The following is a 17,023-nucleotide window of genomic DNA, read 5'->3' as shown; positions in this document are numbered from 1 at the left end:
GAGAGAGAGAGAGAGAGAGAGAGAGAGAGAGAGAGAGAGAGAGAGAGAGAGAAGAGAGTGATTAGAGCAGTAGAAATCAAGATGAATATACAGGTAAAAGAAGCACACAGGGTACAGAATGAAATTTACTTAGGAGAGGGAAGAGAATGTAAGAAAGTATGGGATAATATATGGTTGAGGAAAGGAGAGGAGAGGGGAGGGGAAGGGGGGGAGGGAGAAGGAAGAAGAAGAGGAAGAAGGGGAAATACAAGAGAAGAGGGGAGATTTAAGGAAGAAGAGAGTCTTCTTTCTTTTTGCCTTCCATCCTTTCTCAAAATACTAGGGATTAAGCAACCCAGGGCCATCACACTGAGCTACACCCCCAGCCCTTTTTTATTTTATGCATTAAAATTTTTTTGAGATAGGATCTCATTAAGTCACACAGATTGGATTCAAACTGACAATCCTTATGCCTTAGCCTCCCAGAGTACTAGAGTTACAGGTATGATGCTCCTGCCTCAGCCTCCAAGATTGAAGAGATTAAAACCCCAACTGGGTCTTTCAATTTTAGTACCTGGATAGATATTTGATTAGAAGTGATGGCGGGGGTTTTACCTGCTCCAGTATGCTCTAAAACAGTAACTCTCAAATTTGTTTTACCTCAGGACTCTTTAAACACAAAAAATTGTTGAGCTCAATTCTCCCTTCCTTTCTTCTCTGCCATAGAAATTAATTCTCAGGGCACTTGTTGTTTAACAACCTGTCTGAGAGTTTACTTCCTGGGGTACCTAACCTGCAACAAGTTTCTAGCACAGTGCCTACCTCAACTATTGAAGCAATTTCTTCAACCACATGTGTACTTTATTTTATGCAAACTAAATGTAGCAAATTCTAGACATGTGGGGATTATTCATTTTATAAACAGGTTCTTTGATTCACTTAAGGTAGTTAGCAGGCACTATTACTTATTTTAAAAAGGTAAAATGAACAAAATATAAGGCACCTTAAGGAAGTGCAAATCAAAGCCAGAATGAGATACTACTTCACACTCACTAAAATGACCATTCTTTTAAAAGCTCAGCACAACAGCCATTATTGGCAAGTACCACATATGTAGGTGCTGGGACCCTTACAGACTGCTGATGAAAATGTAAAATGGTACCGTTGCTACAAAAAATACAGAGGTTAATTTAAAAATTAATTTCATTAAAAATGTAGGGCTAGTATGTAGTTCAGTGCTGCAGCACCTGACCAGCATGTGTGTTTGTGTGTCCCTAGGTTTAATTTCCAATGAGAGAGACAGAGAGAGAGAGAGAGAGAGAGAGAGAGAGAGTATGTGTGTCAATATAGAACTGCCATATGATCCAGCAATTATACTCTTAGGTATACATCCCAAATAATATAAAGCCAGGACTCAAATAGATATTTGCACACCCATGTTTATAGCAGCATAAGTCACAATAGTCAAAGTGGGAACCATCCAAATGTCCATCAGTGAATGACTGGATAAAATGTAGTATATTCATACAATGAAATATTATTTAGTCTTCAAAGAAAGAGATTCTAACACATGCTACAACACAGATGTACATTGCAGACATTATGCTAAATGAAATAAGCCAGTAACCAAAAACAAACAAACAAACAAACAAAAACCTCTATATTACACCTCTTGCTTTCAGGTAGGGCCATGAAAAGTGATCAGATCGTGGGGGTGCTGTACTCACTAGTGTAATCATCCATTAGTGACTTCAGCATCTAAGAGTGTTATTGGAATGTGGGGCCTGGCCAGAAGGGATGAGTCACTGGGATAGTGACCTGGAATGGTATATATATCCCTCCCTGGCTCCTCCTTTCTCTCTGTGCTTCCTGACTGCCATGACATGAGCAGATTTGTTCCACCCAGGCCCTTCCACCATATCATTTTTTGTGGTTAAGCTTACCAAACATGGACTGAAACTTATGAAGTAGTGAGTGAAAATAAATCTCTCCTTTAAGTTGTGGGTATCAAGTATTTTGTCCCAGTGATGAGAAGAGTGACTAAGACAGATTTTGGTACCAGAAGTGGGGCTGCTACAATGACTCTATTAACAATGTGGTTTAAAGGCTTTTGGAACTGGTTCACAGGAAGAGTTTGTAAAGATTTCAAGATGCCAGCTAAAGAAGCCCTAGAATGCTATAAGCTGAGTTCAGTTGGAGAGTCTTGTCAGAGCTCAGAAGACAAGAATGCTAATAAAAGTGAAGATGGTAAAGACCAGACTCAAGAAGTTTCAATTGGTAACAAGACTCCATTAGCAATTAGACTCAAGACCATGTATATTACACTCTGGCACAAAGTTTGTCTACACTTTTTCCATGTTCTTAGACTTTGTAAGATATGGAGATTTATAGTGGTGGACTACTTATTCTGGCAAAGGATATTTCAAAGCATCCCAACATTCAAGCTGTAGTGTGGGTACTGCTTGCTGCTTTGGTGAGAGTTACACTAAGAATTGGGGACAAACTGATCATTTAAAAAGTTTTCAGTTTCCTTAGAAAGGAAACACCTGCAAAGTAGGAACAGAAGAAAACTTGATTGCTGAAAAGATTAGCAATATAAAGAAGCTAAGTAATTTACATCAGGATAATAGGAAAGATGCCTTCAGGGTATGTAAAGAATCAGGAAGATCCCACTCTTTGCAGGCTTAAAGGTGCAAAAGTGAAGGAATTTGCTTTTAGAAGAAAGCCCCAGAGCACCCTGTTTTAGAAAGGTCACCTAGATAATTGGTTTCCTGGGATTTGATTCATAGTGCTCAGCCATTCATGTTCTCAGAGGCCACTGGAGCTGTAACTCAAGGAGGCTCAGCTGCTGCTCAAGTGAGCAGCAGAACTTAGTGTCATCTACATGCTGGTTTCACAGGAATGCAGAGTGCAAGAGTTGTGGGGTCAGGGAATATTCCACCCAGATTTCAGAAGAAGGCCTAGGAGGACAGGCAATGTGCACCTGATAGGGTGGTGCATGAAGCTGTGAGAGTGAAGCCAAAAGTGCAATGGAGACAACAGGAAGCTGGAGAAACCATGACTATGGAATATTTGAGAATAGCAATAGGCAGTGAACAGAGCTGTGGCAAGAGAGAAGCCATGAGGGCTGCAACAGGCAATGCTGTAGGAGCAGGACCACCCAAGCCCTATGGAGGTCACATCTTCGCCCAGTTGCTAAACATGGAGCTACACGATTAAATTTTTTTTTCCCTACTGGGATTTGGTCTAACACTGGTCTCATTTCTTTCTATCCCCTTATTCCTCCATTTCAGCATGGGAATGCTTACCCTGTGCCATTGTATGTCAGCAGTATTTAACTTTCTGTTTTATTTTTACAGGGGCTCACAGCTAAGAATTTACCTTGAGTCTCAGAGCAGACTTTGGACTTAGACTTTTTAGCAATGTTAAAACTTTTAAGACTTTGGCGACTCTTGGAGTCAAACTCAATGCATGCTGCAAAAAGGGATACACACAAGTCTTTTAGGGGCCAGGGGAAATTGTTCCCCAAAGGCCTCATGTACTCAGAGGCAAGGCTTCTGGGTGGTGATTGGATCATAGGGGCACTGTGTTCATCAGTGAAATTATTTACTAATAAGTTCATCAGCTGAGCGTGTTGTTGGAAGTTGGAGCCTGGCTGGAAGAGGCAGGTCACTGAGGGAGGGTATATCTCCCTCCCTGGCTCTTTCCTTCACTCTTTTTGCTTTCTTGTGACATGATGTGAGTAGCTTTCCTCCATGGCAGGCCCTTTCACCATACTGTTTCTGTGTTTAAGTCTGCCAAGTATGGACTAATACTTCTGAAACACGAGCCAAAATAAACCTCTCCTTTAAATTGTGGTCACCATGTATTTTGTCCCAGCAATAATAAAGTGACTGATACACTAGGTATCTACCTAGAATGGTCAGATTCATAGGGATGGAATAACCACATATTGTGTTATTCTATTTGTGTGAGATGTTTAGAAGTGGTAAATTGATAGACAGAAAGTACTTTAATGGTTGGTTAGCCTAAATGGAGGATGGAGGGGGAAAGTAGTGACTGCTAATGGGTACATTAATCAATGGGCATGGGGTTTCTTGGGAATTGATGCAAATGTTCTAAAATTGATTATGGTGATGGTTATACAACACAATGAATATAGTAAAAACCATTGAATTAACTATAAATGGGTAATTTACATCTCAACAAAGTTGCTATTAACCAAAAAAGTGAATGAAAATAAAAATAACACAAACTGCTTTCTTAAGGATTATCTTTCCTGATTGACTTAGTAAATTAAACTTTTGATGCCTAGGTATGGAATTGATTAGTGCGTGCATGTGTGTGTGTGTGTGTGTGTGTGTGTGTGTGTGTGTGTTTCATTTCAATCATTTGATAAGTATTGAAAACTTACTGTTGGCATAAAATATTAGTCATGGTACATAGTCATATACAAAAAATATTATCTGCCTTTCAGAAACTTGTTCTCTGATGAAGGAGACAGGGTATGTACACATGATACAATGAGATTAGTTAAGACTGTGTCATCTTGGAATTCGAATATCAACTTATACTAATGATTCTATTTGCCACAGAGCAACAATCAATAGTATTACTACTATAAAATTACTCTTACTGGAAATAAGATTTCGTGGTAGTAAGGGCTCTGGAACCAGAATGCCTGGTAGGAATCTGCCTCCACTACTTACTATTTGTATGAATTTGTTCAGGTTACTTGTCTTTGTCTCAGCATCCTCCTATTGAAAATGGTTTTGATTATGATAGAAATTGAACCTACTTTAGAGGGCAGTTATGAGGGTTAAATGTTTTCATACATGTAAAGTCCTCAGAACAGGGCCTGGTACATAGGAAATGCTCAATAAAAGTTGTAGTTACATTATCTCCAGAAGATAATGGGCAATACCTGTGACAATAATTGGAGTATTTGTCTAAAGAAAAACATTAAACTTATATTTTACAAATCATTCCTAACAGAGCTGTGACTCTTTTGGCACTACTATATATGTCAGGGTGTCATTCAAAAATGTCACAGGAGCTGGGGATTTGGCTCAGTGGTTCCACCGTCCACCTTGCAAGCACAAGGACCCAAGTTCGATCTCTGGTACCAAAAATGTCACAGTGTCATTGACTCAGTGTACCTTGAATAGCCAATACCCTACTTGGACACAAAGCATAAAGCTGAAAATGTGTTAGAAATCAATGAAAAATGATACATCAAAATGGTAACATTTCTGATGAGATTGTGTGTTTTTCCTGTTTTCTATTTTTCAAAAGTAATTTGATTATTTTCCTTTTTATATTTTTACATTAATATTTCAAGAAGTCAGTAATATGTAAGGACCAACATATAAATACAAGTATGCTTATTATTTACCTTTATCAAACTATAATCTTATGCCATATTTGCCTGTTTTCTGTTTTTACAAAATACTGCATCTGTTATATTCCCCCAAAGGCTCTTGTCATGCGGGCTTGGTCTCCAGCTGGGTGATGTTATTGGGAGGGGATGGAAACTGTGAAGTTGGGCCTACTTGGAGTAAGTAGGCCATTGGAGTTGTGCTTTTGAAGGATACTTAGGTACCTTGGCTCCTTCTCTCTTTGTATCCCAGCTGTCATGAGGTGAGTGGTTTTGCTCCACCATGTGATCCCCACCATCATGTCCCACCTCACCAGAAACTCACAGTGATGGGGCTAAGTGACCACAGGTTGAAACCTCTGAACCCATGAGCCAAAATAAATTTGTCCTACTTATAAGTTGATGATCTCAGGTATTTTGTCATAGTAATGGAAATCTAGCTGTATCTCTCTCTCTCTCTCTCTCTTTCTCTCTCTTCTCTCTCCTTCTTCTTTGTGTTTGTCTTCATATTCATTTTTGTCTTTCTGTGCTGGGGACTAAAAGAGGACCTTGTGCATGTTGTCTTTCTTTTTAAGAGTTCAACCATTACAGCCAAACTTGGTGCCATGCACCTAGAATCCCAACCATAAGAGAGTCTGAGGCAGGAGGATCATAAACTGGAGGCAAGCCTGGGCAACAAAACCAGAATCACAAAAATAAAAATAGTTCAAACATTATAGGCATGTTTGACAACACATGTAAATGCTTTCCAGAGTCCCTCCTACAGGTCTCTCCTGCAGTTACCCATTATCTTGAATATTTTTGCACTACTACCACAATGAAAGTGTTCATAAATAATACAGGATTGTTCTTCATATATTAAAACTACATATAAATGGCAATCTGTACATATCATTCAGAATTTTGTTTGGAAGACTCATCTATATTTATGCATATGGCTCTAGTCCACTCATCTTCCCTGTTGTAGTGTTACAAAGCGTGCATGTTTCCTTATCTGTTCTCCTGATGGAGGACATTCATATTGTTCCCATATGTCATCTATTAAAAATAAGGCTGCTATGAACATTCTGGAGCACATATGCAAGATTTTCTCTAGGTAATCCTTCTAGAAATTAATTTGCATCTTCATCTTTACTAGACATTGCCAAATTGCCCTATAAAATGATTGTAGTCTCACCATCAGTGCCTGAAAAATTCTATTGTTTTATATCCTTGCCAAAATACTCAATTTGTTGGTCTTTTTAAAGTCTTGCCAACTTGATGGGTGTGAAATGGTATCTTATGGACAGCACTTGCACTGTGACCCTACACACAGCAGAGGGACTCAATTAAGGGCAAGTTTTTAACATCAATCGCTATGGCAGTTGGGTACTTTGCCATTTACTTGCTGGTTATTCAGATTCCCCTGCTATGAAGTCAGTAGCTCGTGGTCCACGGTCCAGCTCTGGCCTTCACTTTCACATTCCAGTCTGCCAGGAAACGTAAGGAGTCAATAAGGAGGGACAAAAAAAAAAAAACAAAAAAAAAACAGAAAAGAAAGATACTCAGTAGCATCCACCTGACAATTTTTTATATCCCCTTGGTCAGAAGTTAGCCGTGATAGTCTTTACTCTGGATGGCTAGTTGAAAATTTGGAGTTCTAGTATATAAACATTGGTGGATAATTAACAGTCTTGGCCACTGGGCTTGAATTTCATGTCACTAGAACACATACCCTTCTAATTTTTAGTTCCCTCTTTCCAATCTCTTAATTTATCATACTCTCTGCTGTGCCTTTAATTCATCCATTCAGTAAGCAAATGTTTATTTAGCATCTACAATGGGTTAGAAACTGTTTAGGAGCTGAGGGTATAACAGTGAATAAGGCGAAGTTCTTGCTCTCATGGAGCTTATATTTCATTTAAGAAAGACAGACCATAAACAAGAAAATGCAGTACTATAATGTCAGACTATGTGAACCAATATGGAGAAAAAATACAACAGGTTCATGGGATGAGGAGTCCTAGAGTGGGATGCAGACATTATTTCTGGGAAGGCCTCTGAGATAAGGTAACATGTGAGTAGCAGCCTAAAATGGGAAGGGAAGCTATGGTGTCATTTTGTGCAAGGGCATTCCAGGCAGAGGTAAGAGAACACGTAAATGTTCCGAGGTGGAAGTGGGCATGGTGTATAGAAAAAACACTAAGGAACCCTGTGTTCCGTTTTTTATCTAGAGGCCCTCCAAGAGCCTCATAGTCGGGGCTTTGGGAAGGTGAATAGATTATGGGGACCTTTTAACTGACTTGTTATTTAGGAGGTGGGGTCTGGTGGAAGGAGCAGGTCACTGGGGCATGACCTGGAAAGCAAAGGTTTATCCTTTATCTTCCTCTCTCCCTCTCTCCCTCTCTCCCTCTCTCTGTCTCTGTCTCTCTCTCTCTCTCTCTCTCTCTCCCCCCCCACTCCCTCTCTCTCTCTCTCCCTCCCTCCCTCTCCCCCCATCTACCATGCCATTAGCACCTCTCCTCCACCATACCATGTCCTTCTGCCATGCAGTCCTGCCTTGGAGCCAGTGACTACGATCTGAAACAGGAGCCAAAATAAACCTCTCTTTCTTTACATTGTATCAGGTATTGTTTGTCAACAGCAAAGAGACTAGGACAGCCACTGTGGGTGGAGTGGGGTAGGCAAGTGGGAGAGTGATAGTCACTATTCTCTAGAGGGGGCAGAGTACCTGATCCAGATTAGTCAGGGCTTAACAGGCTTTCACATTCACTTGGAAAGGAGAAGCCAGTGGAGGATTTCAACAGAGCCATGACATGATGTAGCTTATATTTTCAAACGATCATTTTACCTGTTGCTTTGAGAATGCACTGTAAGGTGGTAAAAGATAGATGCAGGGAAGTAAGTTAAAGTGCTATTGTGCTTGTGAAGGCATGATATGAAAAGTTCTTTGGACTGGGATAATAGTTTTGAAGGTGTTTAGAAAGGGTAAGATGTGTATTTTGAAGGCAAAGCCAAAAATATTTACTGAAGGATTAGATGCAAGCAAGGAAGGAGGGAGTGAGGGAGAGAGACAGAGAGATACCTGACTCCTAAGTTTCTGGTCTGAGCAACTGATTGAGGGGCAATACCATTTACTGAGATGGGGAATTACTAGAAAACAATGGCCTTGGGGGATGAAAATAAATAGTTTTGTTTTAAACTGGACTTAGTGGTGTGCACCTCTGATCCCAGCATTTGGAAGGCTGAGACAGGAGGATCACAGGGATCCAGCCCGTACAACTTAGTGAAAACCTGTCTCAATTTTTTTTAAAGTCTTATTTTGACCATGTTAAATTTGAGATATCCAAAGGATGAGGCCATTGTACAATTGGACATCAGATTTTTGTGTTAGAGAAATCTGATTTGGAGACACAAATTGAGGGCCATCAACATATACATGGACATAAGATTGAATAAAATGACTAGGGTAGGAAGCCAAGGAGGTAGATATCAAGGGGAGGATGAGGACATTCTCCTCTGACTCCTATATGTTTTCAGTGAAATTTGCAAGAGATCATTTGCTGACAGTGAGGTGGAGGAGAGGCAGCAAGGTTTGAGGAGAGAAGAGACCATAGGAAATAGCTATTCGAGATGCTGTTGTATTTTCCATTTCTAGGTACTTACTGTGGAAAGAATTTTTATGTTATGCAATGGGTAATTTTCCTTTCATAGTTTGCTTTTATGAGGAAAAAAGGTCATCTAAAGTTAAAAGTTTTGCAGGCATATATTTACAATCATCCTGTTCAAAATAAAGCCAACAGATGCTTTATAGAAGCTGATAAACTAGGCATGATGGTACATTGTCTGTAGTTCTAGCACCCTGGGAGACTGAGGCAGAAGGATCACACACTCAATTCCAGCTTGGGCAGGTTAGCAACTTTGTGAGACCTTGTTTCAAGATTTAAAATTTAAAAAAGGTCTGGAGTTGTAGTTCAGTGCAAAGGTCCTGGGTACAATTCCCGGCACCAAAACAAAGAAGCAAACAAAAAAACAAAACAAAAACAAGAAAACACCTTCACTTATTAGACAACATTGGAAAAAGAAACAAGCAAAAATTTTATATGTTTCTTATAGTTGAGTAAATGAATAAAATAATGCAAGAGCTGGATCTGCTCCCCTCTTTCTCTTTTTGCACAGAAGGACTGACATCAAGGAGTAATTTACCTAATGTTTTTTGTTTTCACCAAAACTTGGTGACTCTGCATGTATGTAGGGCTCACCACTATGATGTTTGACCACTCGTCATGTTTACAGACAAGAATGCTTCTGCTGTCCAGTGCCACATTCTAAGTATAAAAATTGAGGACCAAATGCCTCATATGTCCTTGGCATATTACTTCAGTCTTAGTCACAATATAGATGCTGTGGCTCAAGGATAAAGCAGGTATGAATGTCTGGTCTGGACCACTGGAGAGAAAGGGCCAGGCCTAGTCCAGCCAGCCCCTGAGGTTAGACAGAGCTGGCATGCAGTCATGTGTTGTCTCCCATTGTCTATTTTCAGATCCTTTCACTGGGGCACACTAGGTCACAATAGAAGAAGCAGCATAAATAACATATAGCCATCCATCCTTATCTACAGGAGACTCTTTTTGAGACCTCCAGTGGATGCTTGAAACTGTAGATTAGTCCTATACAAACATACCTATGATAAAGTTTTCTTATTAAAGCAGTGAACAACAAAAAAATTACAAAAACAACAACTATAGCAACAATGCTAAGTTATTGAAGATACATGAGTTGATTCTCTCTGGAATTTTCCATTTAATGTTTGTAGACTATGGTGCATCGAAGTTAACTAAAACCATGGAAAATGAAACTGTGGATAGGGAGGCAGGGAACTACAGTATTGCTTCTCCAGTGCCCGAAGTAGGTAGAGGCAAACTCATTTGTGCTTTGGCTTCAAATATGAGAGACGTTAAAGACATAGTGAAGACAGTGCTCTGGTCTAGTATACTTGCAGAAAATCTCTAGTTTTGTTCAACTGACCGTGTCAGAAAACAATATGGACAAGGACCTGGGTTACAATGGTGTAAATGTAATTAAAAGGTGAGATAAAGTAAAAACTATTTAGGAAGTGAAATCTGTAGGTCTTGCATGATTAGGTGTGGGGATGGAAAAACAGTGTGGGAATTCCTCTGTGTGTGTGTGTGTGTGTGTGTGTGTGTGTGTGTTTCTTTGATTTTTTTGAGACGAAGTCTTATTGAGTCACAAAGTTGCCCAGGCTGGGCTTGAACTTGCAATTCTCTTGCCTGTAGAGCAGTGAGTGGTTTCTATGCCAAATCTAGCATGCTCTTTTTTATATGACCATGAGCTAAAGATAGATATTATATTTTTAAGCCATTGGAAAAAATCAAAAGAATTATTTTTGCAACATATGAAAATCACATGGAATTCAAATTTCTGCACACTTAAAATTTCATTGTAACCCAGCCCCATACATGTGTTACACAGTGTCTACAGATGCCTTTCATCCCGCCACAGCAGAATGACTAGGCTTGACAGAGACTGGCTGGTTCACAAAGCCTCAGATATAGCCCACTTCCCGTGTATCTGTGGGCAACATGTGCATGGATTCCACCGAGTGAATTGAAAAAATTTGAAAAAAAAGATGCATCTGGGCCACAGAACCCTGTGGATGTGAGACGGAGCAAAAGTTGCAGAGTGAGGGGTACTCCTTGCTGCTGGACTCTGGGCCAGGTGTAGGCTTGGCCCTGGAAACTAAGTGTTTCTCCTGGAAAGTACAGGGATCCCTATCACACTGGAAGAAGAGTTTCCTGACCTTTAGATGCTTTTATATTCATTTCAAAACATTTCTGAACTCAGGACTTGGCAAATGTTTCTATGTTGTCTTGTAGAGTGAGTAGTTCTTTTATCTGCCCACTTTCCCTGTTCTTGCAATGTGGGTATCCTTCGACACATTACCTCTGTGGTTTGGAAAGGAAAAGATTGCTTTGTCTTTGTTTCATCTCTCAGATTCTGCACAGAGAAGCACTTATGATGCAGTTCTCCTGCCTACTTCTCCAGGAAGATAAAAGCAACTGATGTTTGCTTAATTGTGAAAAAAATTATTTGCAAGATGAAGGTTGATGTTTTATTTGGAACGAGTGGTTGGGTCACAGTATTTGTAAATTTACTTTTGCTCCAAAAGGGAGGAAAAAATAAATAGCCAGTATGGATGACTTTGGGGTTTCTTAAAAATGTCTTCCAGTTTTAGTCATTATTATGAGACCCACAGGTGAGACTGCAACAGTAACTTCCAAGTATTCATTCTAATCGAAAGGAAATAGATGTTACAAAGTTACACACATCTGTAAACCCTGGCTCATCCTGAGTTAGATTTACTAGAAAAAGAACAAAGGCCCATTTTTGTAACTAAATCTGTGCTGTGATAAGGAAACCCAAAGACAACACATCAAGGTTAGTTTCATATGTGACAAAAATCAGTTTCTGTGCAAATGCACAGTACGTCCAGGAGGGACTAAGATTGCTCATTTCATAACAACATACTCCTGAGATCTACCAAGGGGTCTGAGAACTGCCTCTTGCCTCTAGTGACCTAACAACTCCTACTAGGCCTCATCTGTAGAAGCCCACACTACTTTTCAATTCCACAACCCTTGGGACCAAGCTTCCAACACAGGAACCACATAGGCCTTTTATGGGGAAAATAAGCTGCCTGCTAGTCTAATGTCTTTGACTGTGGATTTCTGGCCCGGGTGGCTGGGTAGGAAATTGGTATAGGAGATCACTAAGATGAAGAACACAGGAAGAGCTGTTGGCAGGGCAATGGGGAAAGAGGAACCCTGCTCCACTGCTTGTGGGAGTGTAGACTGGTGCAACCACTGTGGAAATCAATATGGAGATACCTCAAAGAGCTTGGACTGGAGGTTCCATTTGACCCAGCTATTCCCCTGCTGGGTATCTTCCCCAAAGAATTAAAATTATCATATCACAGTGATATATGTGCACCCATGTTCATAGCAGCACAATTTGTGATAGCTAAAACTTGGAAGTAGTCCAATTGCCCATCAACTGGAAACTGGATGAAGAAATGTGGTTTCAAAAAATATCTTAAAATGGAGTACTACTCAGCCATAAAAAATGAGAAACTAGAGACATAGCTAACTAAATGCATATTGAGGTGATACTCTTAAGTGAAATAAATAGGATGCATATGTGTAAATACTGAATCATTCCTCTAGTGTGAGAAACATAGTGTAAATAAGGACTAAAAGGTATAATAGATAATATGAAATAGGAAGAAAAGGTGCAAAGCAGAAGGGGAAATGGGAGTGGTAGGGGAAAAGAAAGATGGGAATGGAATTAACATGAGAAAAAAATGGAAGCAAAGTCTTTGTAGATAAGGAAAGGTGGAGGGGTTAAAAGGGATGGAAGGGGAATGGGGGAAAAATAAGAACCAAGATGGATTATATACAGGTACAAATTTCCAATGATGAGTGTCATTACATTGTATACCTTAAATGTACCAACGAAACTTTTTAAAAAAAATTGTTGTGGGGGCTGCCTGTAAATAGTAGGATGTTTAGTAGCATCCCTAACTTAAATCCACGAGGTATCAGTAATAACTTCCTTCTTAGTTTCACAACCAAGAAATGTCTACCAGCATTTACAAATGTCCCTTAAGCAGTAAAATTATCCCCAGTTAGGAAGCACTTTCAAAGATCTAAAGGGTCATGGAATAAACAAATAATCAAAGAAATGAACATATTGGAGTACTACTCAGCCATAAAGAAAGATAAATTTGAGACATTTGTAGGAAAATGGATGGCTCGAGACCATAATGTGAAAGAAATCAGAAATACAGTTTCTCTTATATGAGAAACAGAAAATATAAAAAAATTAAAAAGCAAAATAGAAGAGAGATGGCAGGAAACAGGGAAGAGGATTTTGTGAAGATGAGAAAGGAAGTCTTGGTGAGGGAGAAGAGAAGAGGAAGTGAAAATGGTCAAGATGTGATCTGTGTATGTAGCAACTCCCCAAGATGCATGTAATTATTATGTATCACAGATATATCAGCAATACAAAAGTAGTAAGCACAGGAGATCTGTCAGTAGGATGAAAGCGAGGCTGGGCTCTGCGTAGTTCAGTCTGGGCCAGTTGGCTTCCTGGAAAGGAGAACTGTAATACATCCCACCCCCACCCTGTCACATCCTGGTAGAGAGGCAGGGTGGTGGCATAGCTGATTTCCTAGGGAGGAGCCACTGCCAGAGCAGGAGAGGTAAAAATAGAGTAGGGGCAGAGACTGATGTGTTCATGGCCATCTGAAGCAAGGAAAAAAATCCTTGCTATGGAGTATGTGACAGGGAAGGAGATTGAGGGCAGAGAAGTATTTATGTCCAAGGGAAATTTCACTTCTTGGGTGGAGACAGAGAAATTTAAATTGGTTCCAGTTTAAGATTTTTACCTAGTGGAGACTTGTCAGATTCTGACTAAATGTCAGCCTCCTCCACTTGCAGCAGCTGCAGGGCCTTGCTGAAATTCCCTTAGGAGAGATGGGCTTGGAGTTTCAGATCATGCCTGGTAGTGGACTTGAACATAGCATGAGCACAGAGCTTAGCATGAGACTACAGCTCTGCTCAGGGGGAGATGAAAGAACTGAGTGATGGAAGGACATGGCCTAGAGAGTTTCTGGGAGGTAGGGGCCAATGTTTTACAGGAAAGCAAGGGGGAAGAGATAGACCTCAGCTGTAAGCACCATTACCTGTAGTGAGAATGAAATTTTTTTAAAGGAGATTGATTGGGCAACGTTTCCTCTGAAGCCTTTCTAAAGCTATAGAGAAATGGGGAGGAGGTGGGGAAGGTAAACTCCAAAAATCTTTGATTTATTTCAAGAGAGTCATAGATTGTTATCTGTGAGCACTGCCAGGGAAACTGGAATGAATTGGTGGTATAAACTCAACATAAGAAGGCTGCATATTAGTCACTTCGTAGAGAAGGCATACTGAGGGAGCAAATCCCAGCAGCCCAACTCAAATTCCAAACCACTGCTGAGCAGAAGGAAGCCAGAGGAGGTGCCAGTAATTAGAAAGGCTTTGGAAGCATAAGGTATCTCTCATTAACCCTCAGATGTGCATGGAAGTTATAAAGACAAACAACTGGCTTCTGCCCAGAACATGGACAAAAAAGTGGGACTGAAATTCAGTCATGATGCACTGCATGGCAGCACTGGTTAACAGCATCTGTGTAAATTCACCAATACTCATACCACACAGGGAACTAATGTTTCTGCTTGGGAACTCCACCAATACAGTGAGACCTAGGGAGGCCAGAGGTGACCTGTGGAATATTAAAAGGCAAAAAAATGGTCTGATCTTGACTCCTCCATTTTCCTTATCCCATTTCCACTTGAGGTGGAGGGATGGGTCCAGTGACACTGAAGGTACAGTAGCTGCTGACATTTCCTTGGAGGAAAGATTATAATTATACCAAACACATATGTAAGTTAACAATCATATAGATGTGCCAGAATTAATTTTCTAAGTTTTTCACCTCTTATTCATTGAATCCTCACAATAACATTAGGAGGTAGGTATAATCAATACCTTCATTTTACAGACTAGGAAATTAAGGTATAGAGGGATTAAATTCCCAAGGTCACACAGCTTGGGAAGTAACAGCTGGGATTTTGAACCAGCCGGCCTGGCTTCAGAGTCTGGTAACTGAACAACTATGTGAAAGAGAAAGAAGGAATGAGAATCCTTATAGATGGCAGCCAAAGCCCCTGGGGTGGCTATGGGGGACCCTTAAATTCTTCCCATCTCTGCTTTCCATTCAGCCAAACAGTGTCATCTAGAGCCACAATGCTATACTGAAAATATACCTAGGGGCTGCCATGATGGTGACAGTTTTAATAACAGAAATGAGAAAAATCACAACAGTTAAATTGAATAGAGTTTTGGAATTTTTCCTTTGCAGGGCTAAAACTCCAACTTTGAATTTTGTTCTATATCAAACTAGGCGTTGGTGAGCTTACCTCATTTAAAAAATATATCCATGATGGTTTCCATGAAAATCTTACACGTGACCTGAGTTGTATTCAGCTGACTTTGTAATTACTTGGAACTGCAGTGGAACAAAGTGCAGCAATGTTTGCCTCTGAAAGTCATTCATTTTCATCGTACTTATTCTGATAGGGTATACCAACTCAACCCATTTTCCTCTCTTCTCATTCGTTGCATGTGTTTTTGTCTAAATTTAGATTGGGATGGGAAGGAATGAAATAGTACTATGATTATGCTAGTGTTGTCGCTCTGAAGACATCTTATATCTTGACTATACCAAAGAACAATTCTGAAATAATTCACATCATGCTATAGGAGCTGGTCAGCTTTGCACTGACTATAATCCCATTTCTATATTGGCTTCGCTTTTGTTTCTCAAAGTTCATCAGTCATGGGCACTGCTTTTCACATGCATCAAAGAGACCTTAAGATGTTTGTCTTTGAGGATAATTTGAATGATTCAGGCCGGTTAGTGACAGAAGATTATCCATGGTTCATGTCACTGATTATAAATACTATTATCTCATTTGCTTATCTGCTCACTTGAATATACTTTTTTTCACCCTGGTACTGGAGATCAAACTCAACCTTGTGCTTGCCAGGTAGGCATGGGACCACTGAGCTACATCCTCGACCCTTGAATACTGCTTTGAATATCTGGCTCACAGTAGGTGATCAACAATATGATATAGTTCCCAGATTGCTGACATCATAGCTTCCACTGGTTTTCTATGAATGGTACGTATAGCTAGCATGCAGCATGAGGAGTCCAGAGCCTTTAAGATTCTCAATCCTGAAGAGCTGCTCAACTAGTAATTATTTTAAAACAGTATGGTACATGGAGAATGAGACTTGCAGCTGGGCATCGTGATGCACACCTATAATCCCAGCTACTCGAGGAAGAAGTAGGAGGATTGCAAGTTCAAGGCCAGCCTGGGAAAAACAGAAAGACCTTGTCTCAAAACAAAACTTAAAAACAAAAAGAGCTGAGGATGTTTTTAGTGGTAGAGCTTAGTATGTGTAAAGCCCTAGGTTCAATTCCCAGCACCACAATAAAAGGGTGGGAGGAGAGGATGAAACTTGCGGATCAGAAACTGAGGTTGACTGGAAATGTTTTCACTTCATAGAATGAAGAAAATTAAGTATAAGTTTTCTGGATAAAAAGGAAATGCTGATTTATTCTGTTTAAGTCCAAGCCCAAAATAAAATGAGGGAGTCAGAAAAACATACGTGTTACCTGTTTTATTTTTATGTACTTTATTATTATTTCTTCTTTGCATGTCCTATGTTGGAGTGATTGGTTTTAGTGGTCAGAGTTTATATAACAATTAAAATGAAGAAGTTAATTTTTAACTTCCTGTTAAAAGCTTTGCCTAAGGTACTTCCTCAACACACACAAGCTAGTTCTAACCCATCCTTCAGGCTCTGTTCATACTGGTTTCCTGCACAAAGCCTTTTCTGGTTTAGATTTACAAAGGCTTTCCCATTTCCACTGATTTGCTGTCATAAGACATTTTCATATTAATATATTTTTAATGTAAGAATTTATCTCTCTCAATCACAGTCTTCCTGAGGGGTGGATATCTGCTCACAAATGCTTTCTGTATTAAAAAAAAAAAGGGCT

The sequence above is a fragment of the Fukomys damarensis genome, unplaced genomic scaffold (genome assembly GCF_012274545.1).
Source record: "Fukomys damarensis isolate Sample0158 unplaced genomic scaffold, DMR_v1.0_HiC HiC_scaffold_39, whole genome shotgun sequence".
NCBI lineage: Eukaryota > Metazoa > Chordata > Mammalia > Rodentia > Bathyergidae > Fukomys > Fukomys damarensis.
Note: the sequence above shows the minus strand (reverse complement) of the source record.